The sequence below is a fragment of the Lemur catta genome, chromosome 16 (assembly GCF_020740605.2).
Source record: "Lemur catta isolate mLemCat1 chromosome 16, mLemCat1.pri, whole genome shotgun sequence".
NCBI lineage: Eukaryota > Metazoa > Chordata > Mammalia > Primates > Lemuridae > Lemur > Lemur catta.
Genome location: NC_059143.1, coordinates 51,136,918 through 51,145,587, shown reverse-complemented (window position 1 = coordinate 51,145,587; position 8,670 = coordinate 51,136,918).

The window sequence follows — 8,670 nt, the reverse complement described above, 5'->3', positions numbered from 1 at the left end:
TTGGAGGCTTTTATTTTTTGCAGCCTATCTTCAGGAACTATTTACTGACGGCTATCGTACTCTCCAAGCCCATTAAATCCCGGGAGTCTCCAGTGAGTCCCACCTGCTATCATGGGTAACATGAGAGTATGAAGAATCTCGGAGGCAAATGTCTTTTACATTTGTTATAAAGGTCTAGATATTCTTCACTAATTTTTGGCCCAAAATAATTTCCTCCAAGTGGTGTCTATATGATCATTATATTACTTCATTGTGCATTAATATAATGTGATTAATACAACTTGTAGCAATTTTAATGCTCTCCCACAATATTTACAGGACTTATGACCAGTATAAGACTTCAGAAATTTTTAGACATTTTTTCCAACTAAATAATGTCATAGCTAAGAACATCTTTCAATCATTTAAGAATTCTATAAATGAACATAAAATTTACATATTTAAGTACTTAATTATGTGACAGAAAATCTGCTAAGTTCTTTAATATGTTATCCCAGATAGTCCAAATGCCCATGATTTAATTTGTGCACTAATATTTGGTTTATTTTATAAATTAAACAATTGAAATTTAATGATATTAAAAAATATATATTGACCAGCCCAGAAATGGTAAGTTGAAGTACTTAAATAAGAAACCCAGATTTTAGCCACTAGAAAATATGATCCATAAATTTGATCAAGCATCCATAATTAAATTTTTCTTGACTTTTTAAATCTTGAATTTCTAGTCAATGAACAGGTATTTCATGATTATATTTTCAATAAATTTTAACATCATATAACCTCAGTGATCTTATATATGTACACATCCAAACTCAGGTGTCTTAAGAAGGTATTTTGATAGGCGTTTTTGTGGGTATTGGATCATGGGTCAACAACACAGAGAGAAAAAACAGAATTTATCATTAAATGACAATTATATTACATATTATAATTATTAATTTTTTAGAGTTGAGATGTTTGATGAAAGGGGTATATTTTTATCTTTTTATCCTCAGTGTTCAGCACAGTAATAGGAGACTTCCAGTCTGTATTAAATGAGCAAATTAAAAAATAATGTGAAATAATCATATAATCAATGCCTTTTCATTAACTAATCTGCTCATCTAATATCTTGAAATGCTCATTACAAATGTAATTGCAACCTTATGAATGAGATTGAAAATTGCCATCATTTTTACTAAGGTATTTTAGTGGTCTTATGTCAATTTAAATACCCTGCTTTTTCCTCAGAAGTTCTATTTCTCAGAATCTATTCTTTGAAAATGCATGCATATGCATGCAAAAATATATGTAGCTGGCATTTAGGAACCATGCAAATGAGGAAATCATCAAACAGAAAATATGAGGTGTTTCAATGACAGCTTTGACTGTCAAATACACCTTGGTTGAACATTTTTTTCCCAAAGTTTTAAAGCATCTTATTATGTAATCTAAATTCCCATCCATGTGTTCATCGTAAAGACCTCATCTCAATTGTATGTAAACTGAGTTGCTATTTTTAATCTTTATTTAAAATAAAATGTTACTTCACCTTGCTGAATTAGAAGTATTGCTTGTCCAATTTTAGTTCTGTTCTACTTTACACCTCCTTAAAAAATAAGTCAAATATAACACATTTAATATTATATGTTTTCCTCTATTTTACATACATACACACACACACACATTCTATTCCCATACTAGTACAAAGAAAAATCAAGAGACAATTTTAAAAATAAAATAACAGGGCACTATTATAAATGCTCTCAAAACTAGCAGCAGGTTAACAGACGTTTTTAATATGGGTTTAAAAGCTTTGTCTGAAACATAAGTTATTTTCTCTCATACATAAAGCCCAACTCTAATCATCAAATTAACAGTGTCAAAACCATAACTTTTTATTACTCCTATCAGCCACACTTTTTTTTATTTATCTGACACCATTTTGCTATTCAGTAATTCCCAATTTACTAGACTTAACATGACAGTGACCATCCACTTTAATCCATTCCCTATTACACCTACCTGTTACCTGTCCATGGTCATAGGCCACAGTTTTATTTTGTTAATGAGGACTGGGGTATGAGATATAAAGGCACAGGACACAGATAAAAGGACAATGTATATCTATCTTGTTAAGACATTTTATGTTAACAGAATAAGGGGACTGACAAGCAGAGTCCCATTATATATACTTAGAGTATCTAGAGCAAGTTTTCTCAACCTCAGCATTATTGACTTTTTGGGTCTTAAAGATTTTTGTGTTAGATGTTTATCATCATCCCTGGCTGCCACTCATTAAATGCAGCATTCCAGTTGTGACAACCAAAAATGTCTTCAGGCATTGCTAAATGTTATCTGGGGGTAAAATCGTGCCCCACTGAGAACTACTGGTCTTGAGAGATTGTTTAATTATATATTAGATTGCTTGGCATTTCATATACTTGGTTGAAAAGATGTTTGCTATGTGATTTTCTTAAACTGTTAAAATCTTAACACTGAATTTTCTAGCTACCATGGGAATGTAGTTCATATTAACATTTTTAATAAATGTTGCCATATTAACTTTTCTGATAGAGTGAAAAACATATAAAACAAATAAACTATAGCTTTGCTTTTCTATTGTTTTACTTATTTTTACCTTTCTACTTTCATTGCTATTTTAAAATGACAAAATCAGTTATTTCACTTAATGGAAAATAATCAATAGATTCTGTCTTTTAAACTTGAAGAAATGTTATATTATTTATGTGATCTATTTTTAAATAATTTATATATATTATGACTTAGTACACTCTCATGCAGCTGCTTTGAAACTGCAATTTAAAAAAAATACACCTTACTTTTATAAGATTTTTAAAAATATGGCCAGACAATGTAATTGGAAATGGAGACATTAAAACATAAATTATGAAAATTTTATTAAAGGGAAGAGCCAGTTAGTTATTTAAATGAATAAATATGGCTCATTTGGCATCAGTTATACTGCTTTATCTGTGACATCAGACAAGCCTGTTTAGAATTTCATATTCCAAAGCAGAGAAGAATACAAGAGTTCTAATTCAAGGCATCAATCACTGAAAAGGAACATAACCTAATGTCAGTGCTGAATCAGGCCATCAATTTATTGCTTTGTAAAAGCAATCAGCAAGCTATCAAGCAATAAAGTGTATGAGATAAGTGCTTCTTTTGAGACAGCACTACCATTGACAATGATATACTGAAAGGGAATGGCAACTATTTTCCAGCACGTTATGCCTATTACTTGTTAAAAGCTCTGTACTGTGCAACAGATGTGAAATATGTTTCTTATTATTATGGACCAATCTAGTTTGTTTAATAGCTTTGTATGCCACGTAGACTTGCTGTCTTATCTAATGAGGTTATATTTGAACTCTTTTGCCTTCTCCGAGTCTTTATGCAGAGAAGTGCAGCTGTGAACTGCTTTTCACTCAATTTCCAAAGACATAGAGGTAACTCACTAGTGTCTTTTACAATGTCTTATTACAGAGAGTCCAAGGTGTCTGGGGAAAATTGTGATACTATTAAAATAGTGTCACTTCTGACTAAATGACCAAATATTTTACATTATGTTAACGAGATGTGATTGGCTGGGTATAAGCTTCTAAAAGGTGGTGGGTGCTTTTTTTCAGCTTTGTTTGTGTGTGACAAAAGTGGAGATATAGGGGAAATAAGTGTAAAAACATATAGTCTATTCACCTAATTTGCACACATATAAGATGGATTTTACTTGATGGTACAATGAACACACTAACTCTTACCTGCAATTTTTAGAAGGTCTAAAACTAATAATCATTTCATATCATTTTTTTTTTTTTGGCTGGAGAAGCAGGAGCCTTAGGAAATAATAAGTTGGTACTAGTAGAGCATAAAAAATGCTTTAAAAAATAGAAACAAAAAATGTCTATTACAAAGTCACTGTTTCTTTCTAAGGATGCATACTCCATAATATTGAAAATTGATAGGTTCAATGCAATTAATTTTTGCTACCTTAAATCATCAATATATTTTGTGCCTTTTGTGCTTTAAAATTCAAGTTTTTTTTAAAATCCATAGAATAATACTTTAAAGATTAATATTTCTTACTTGCAGAGTAAAACTTAACTATATGTTGATTAATATTCTATAAGAATTATTTTTTAGCAGGGTTAGCCCAAAAAGACAGACAATATGTTTTGAGTGAGCTAGTTATAATTGCTATTATTACTATAATTATTACTAACATTATAATTATTTTGATATTTTTTCAGCTTCTTCAAAACAGAAAGCTAAAGGTTTTGGAAATCCAGGGAGAACAAATTATTCTATCACAGCATAGTTTCATGTTTGAATATAATAGATAGGCACAGTAGAAGAATCATACTTAAAAAAAAATCTATTAGGCCAGGTGCGGTGGCTCACGCCTGTAATCCTAGCACTCTGGGAGGCCGAGGCGGGTGGATTGCTTGAGTTCAGGAGTTCGAGACCAGCCTGAGTGAGACCACGTCTCTACTAAAAATAGAAATAAATCATCTGGACAACTAAAAGTACATATAGAAAAAATTAGCCGGGCATGGTGGCGCATGCCTGTAGTCCCAGCTACTTGGGAGGCTAAGGCAGTAGGATCGCTTAAGCCCAGGAGTTTGAGGTTGCTGTGAGCTAGGCTGACGCTATGGCACCCACTTTAGCCTGGGCAACAAAGTGAGACTCTGTCTCAAAAAAAAAAAAAAAAAATCTATTAATAGTTAAGGAAAGCAACAACTCAAATAAATTGCATACACAGGTACTAATTGAATTTTAATCCAGAGGGTAAGAAGGAGGATATTTTCTGGACCTGGTAGAGCAAAACATCTTATTTATAAGCCATATTTTTGAAACAATAAAACATTTGGTATATTAGTTGGAATAATCTAGATTATGCTGATATAATAGATAACTTTAAAATCTTGGTGTCTTAAAACAAGTATGTATGCCATTAAAATGTCAACATAGATAAAAAAAATGAATAAATCTAATATTCCTAATAAAAACTCTTCAGTAAATTAGGAAGAGAGGCATTTTTCTCAAACAATAAAGGACATTTTCAAAATTGCTTCAGGTAAATGATACTGGGGTAAGGATTGAGTGCTTTGCAACTAAAGTCAAGAAGATGTGGATGTCCACAATCACCACTTAAGATATCTAGATCAGGAGGAAGAAGTTTTTTATTCACTGACAACCTGTTCCTATATATCAAAAAAATGATAGAATCTACAATATAACTACTATTACTAAGAAGAAAATTTAGTAAGACTATAGCCAATATAGGACAATAATTGTATTTCTGTATATAAGCAAGAAACAACCAACAATTGAAATATCAAATTATCATTCAGCATGGCATTGAAAATGTGAATGTAGAGAAAGTGTCACTAATTATTTGGAAGGCCTATGTTTAGAGAAGTTAATGAACAATTAATAAATGGAATGGCATACCTTATTTTTGGTTCAGAAGACTCATAAAGATATAAATTATTCCCACAATGATTTATTGCATTGAAACTATAGATCATTGTGGGAAGCATTGTGGATACTGATTATTTAATTCTAACATCCAAATGGAATGCAAAAGCTTATATTTACTAAAAGAAGTATGAAAAATAAGGAAAAAAAAACTGGAGGATGCTACTACCTTATTCCAAAACTTATGATTCTATAGCAATCAAGACAGTAAGACACGGGTGTCAAAATAGATGAGCAGATCAACGGAACAGAAATAGACCAACACTTAAATGGAGAATTGATTTGCAAAAAGGTGCAGTGGAGAAAGTTATCTTTTTAACAAATGCTGCTAGGACAACTGGCCATTCACGTACATAAAAAAACAGCCAGCTGCAGTGGCTCACGCCTGTAATCCCAGCACTTTGAGAGACCAAGTTGGGAGGATTGCTTGAGGTCAGGAGTTTGAGACCAGCCTGAGCAAGAGGGAGACCTGTTCTCTGCAAAAAATAGAAAATTAGCCAGGCGTGGTGGTGCGCACCTGTAGACCCAGCTACTCAGGAGGCTGAGGCAGGAGGATCGCTTGAGCCCAGGAGTTTGAGGTTGCAGTGAGGTTTGGTGACATCACTGCACTCCTGCCCTGGCAGTGGAACCATATGCTGTCACGCAAAAATAAATAATAATAATAATAATATATGTGAAAATACATAAAATAAAGACAATCAACAGAATTAAAAGTTAATTTGAAAACTGATAAAATAAGTGGAACTTTTGATGAGAATTTTTTTAATGAATATAAAAGAAATAGAAAATACTAGGTATAAAATGGAGCAGGTTAGAGATAATACAGGTAAAATATAAGGAAAGGATGCTATGAAAATATGTCAATAAATTTAAAATGAGACAAAATGTTTAAAATTTTATGAACTATAGCCTACCAAAACAAGCTTAAGATGAAATAGAAAATTGAGTATTCTTAAACCATTCAAATATTTACACAATGAAGACAACAAATTCAGATGGTTTTACAAATGACATTAAAAGTCTTAAGGAAATAACTCTAATTTTAATAAATGAATTCAAAGAATAAGAAAATAAGGAACAAATCTGCAATAATTTTGTATGGGTAGTATAGTATAATGATGGCAAAACCAGAAAAGAGCATAACAAGGAGTGATAAATATTATACTAGCTCACTAATAAACAGAAATCCAACTATCCCAAAAGCAAATGTTAACAAAAAGAAAACAGCAATATATAAAAAATGACCATAAATAATAAGGTTGGTATAACATGAAAATCTAGTAAGGCAAATTTTCACTTTTCCTAGATTATCACAATAGTATTCTAATGGCTTCTGGCTTTTCTTATTTCAAACATACACTCTATGTTTAAATTTCAACACAGCACCAAGGGAGATATTTGGATTAAAAACACATCGCCTCTCCAATCATGATCTGCTTAGAATACTCCAGTGCAGGGCCAAGCGGACAATTTCTTGATTGCACCCAGGACTTCCTACTACATGGATTTTGTCACTGGTGTTCCCTTTGCCTAGAAAGCCTCAGCTCTCTGTCTGGCTGTATCACTTACCTTTTTTAGATGAGGGTTTTGTTTTTATCCTCTCTTTTTAGTGAGGCTATTCCTGACTGCTCTTTTGAAAATGTCTACTGCCACCCTCCTTATATGTCCCCTCAACGTGACATCTGAAATGCATTCTCTATTTTGCTCCAGAGCACTTACAATACAGGGCATAACCTCTAGTTTAATTATTTTGCTTATTTTGTTCTTCCCCTATTTAAACATAGGGGTTTCTTGTCTGTTTTCTTTATTCACCAGTTAGTCTCTTCTCATTGCTCAAAATACTTCTAGTTTTTGATCCCTGTAATCATTGACTCTGCCACTGTGGACAAGTTCACCTTTCTGGTCTTAATTGCTTCTAGGACAGAAGTTATCATAATTATAATTTGTTTTAGCCTAAATAGCCTGTTTAGTAATATTTCTGAATATTTTTTTTCAATTTATGAACATTATGATACTTCTAAATTGAAAAGAAGAAATCTATTATTTTCATTCAGTCATATGTTAAAGGTACTGAACCATGTGAAGCGAAAGGATGACTTTTCTGTGAAATTGTGTATAGCACTACAGAAGGTGATGAGGTAGTCCTTTTAGAGCAGTGCTCTTAATTTCTTCATCATTTATTGCAAGAAGTGCAATTCCCCTTCAGCAACCAGCACCTATCAATATCAATTGTGTTTCCAATTTTGTCCTGTATGTCTGTCAGTGATGAGCAACTGTCAGAAGCAGATGCTGCCAATCCAGCCTTTATAGATATAAATATCTGTAGGTCTCTTTTCTCTTCTTTTTTTTCCCCCCTCTTCTTCTTCTTGTTGATTTCTGAGTATACTGGAAGTAAATTGCCTGCTATCATTTATTGAGAGTGTTCATTACTTGTACCCAATTTTCCTTCTCAGTTCATGGTATCAGTGAAATTAACTCAATACTCCTTTTAAAAGTATGAATTTACCATGTAATATCACCTGAACTATGAAATTATCTGACAAAGTCTTCAGCATAAGTATAAAGTTCTATGTGCACAATGCCTAGTTTGTTAAATCTCTATGCGCCTTTCCCAAACTGACAGCCCTCATGGGTTTGAATATCTTGAAATGGTTTCTTCAATTCAGAAATTAAAGAAAATATATCTTTGAATATATATGACTCAGCCCTTTAAAAAATCATATGTTTTTATCAAGTGCTTAAGATTGAATTTAATGTCTTATAGATGGTATAAAAACAGATTCTTCTTCACATCAAGAACTTAAAGGTTCTGTTAATAGAACTGACTACTGGAATTATCCTATTTACTAATTTTTCCAGGACCATGGGGTTAGCCCATGTGAGTCCCAGTTTCCTTTTGACATGGTGAAATTATTTTTAAAAACTCCATTTCATTACCTACAGTGGTCTCGTTTGGAAGTTAAAAGGTTACCATTTATTAATTAGACATCCCTGTATTCATTCGTTTCTATTTTCTTAGTAAATTTTGTTGAACCCAGTGAAGAGCACGTACTTTCTCTTTTAGAATCAGAAGATAAGACTCTGAAAGACTCTCAACAAGGGTTCCTCCCTTCCTTGAGGAGCTTACTTTTGCACGAAGAGTTACACATATGACACCCATGAGAAGAAAACAACTATGGTGTGATG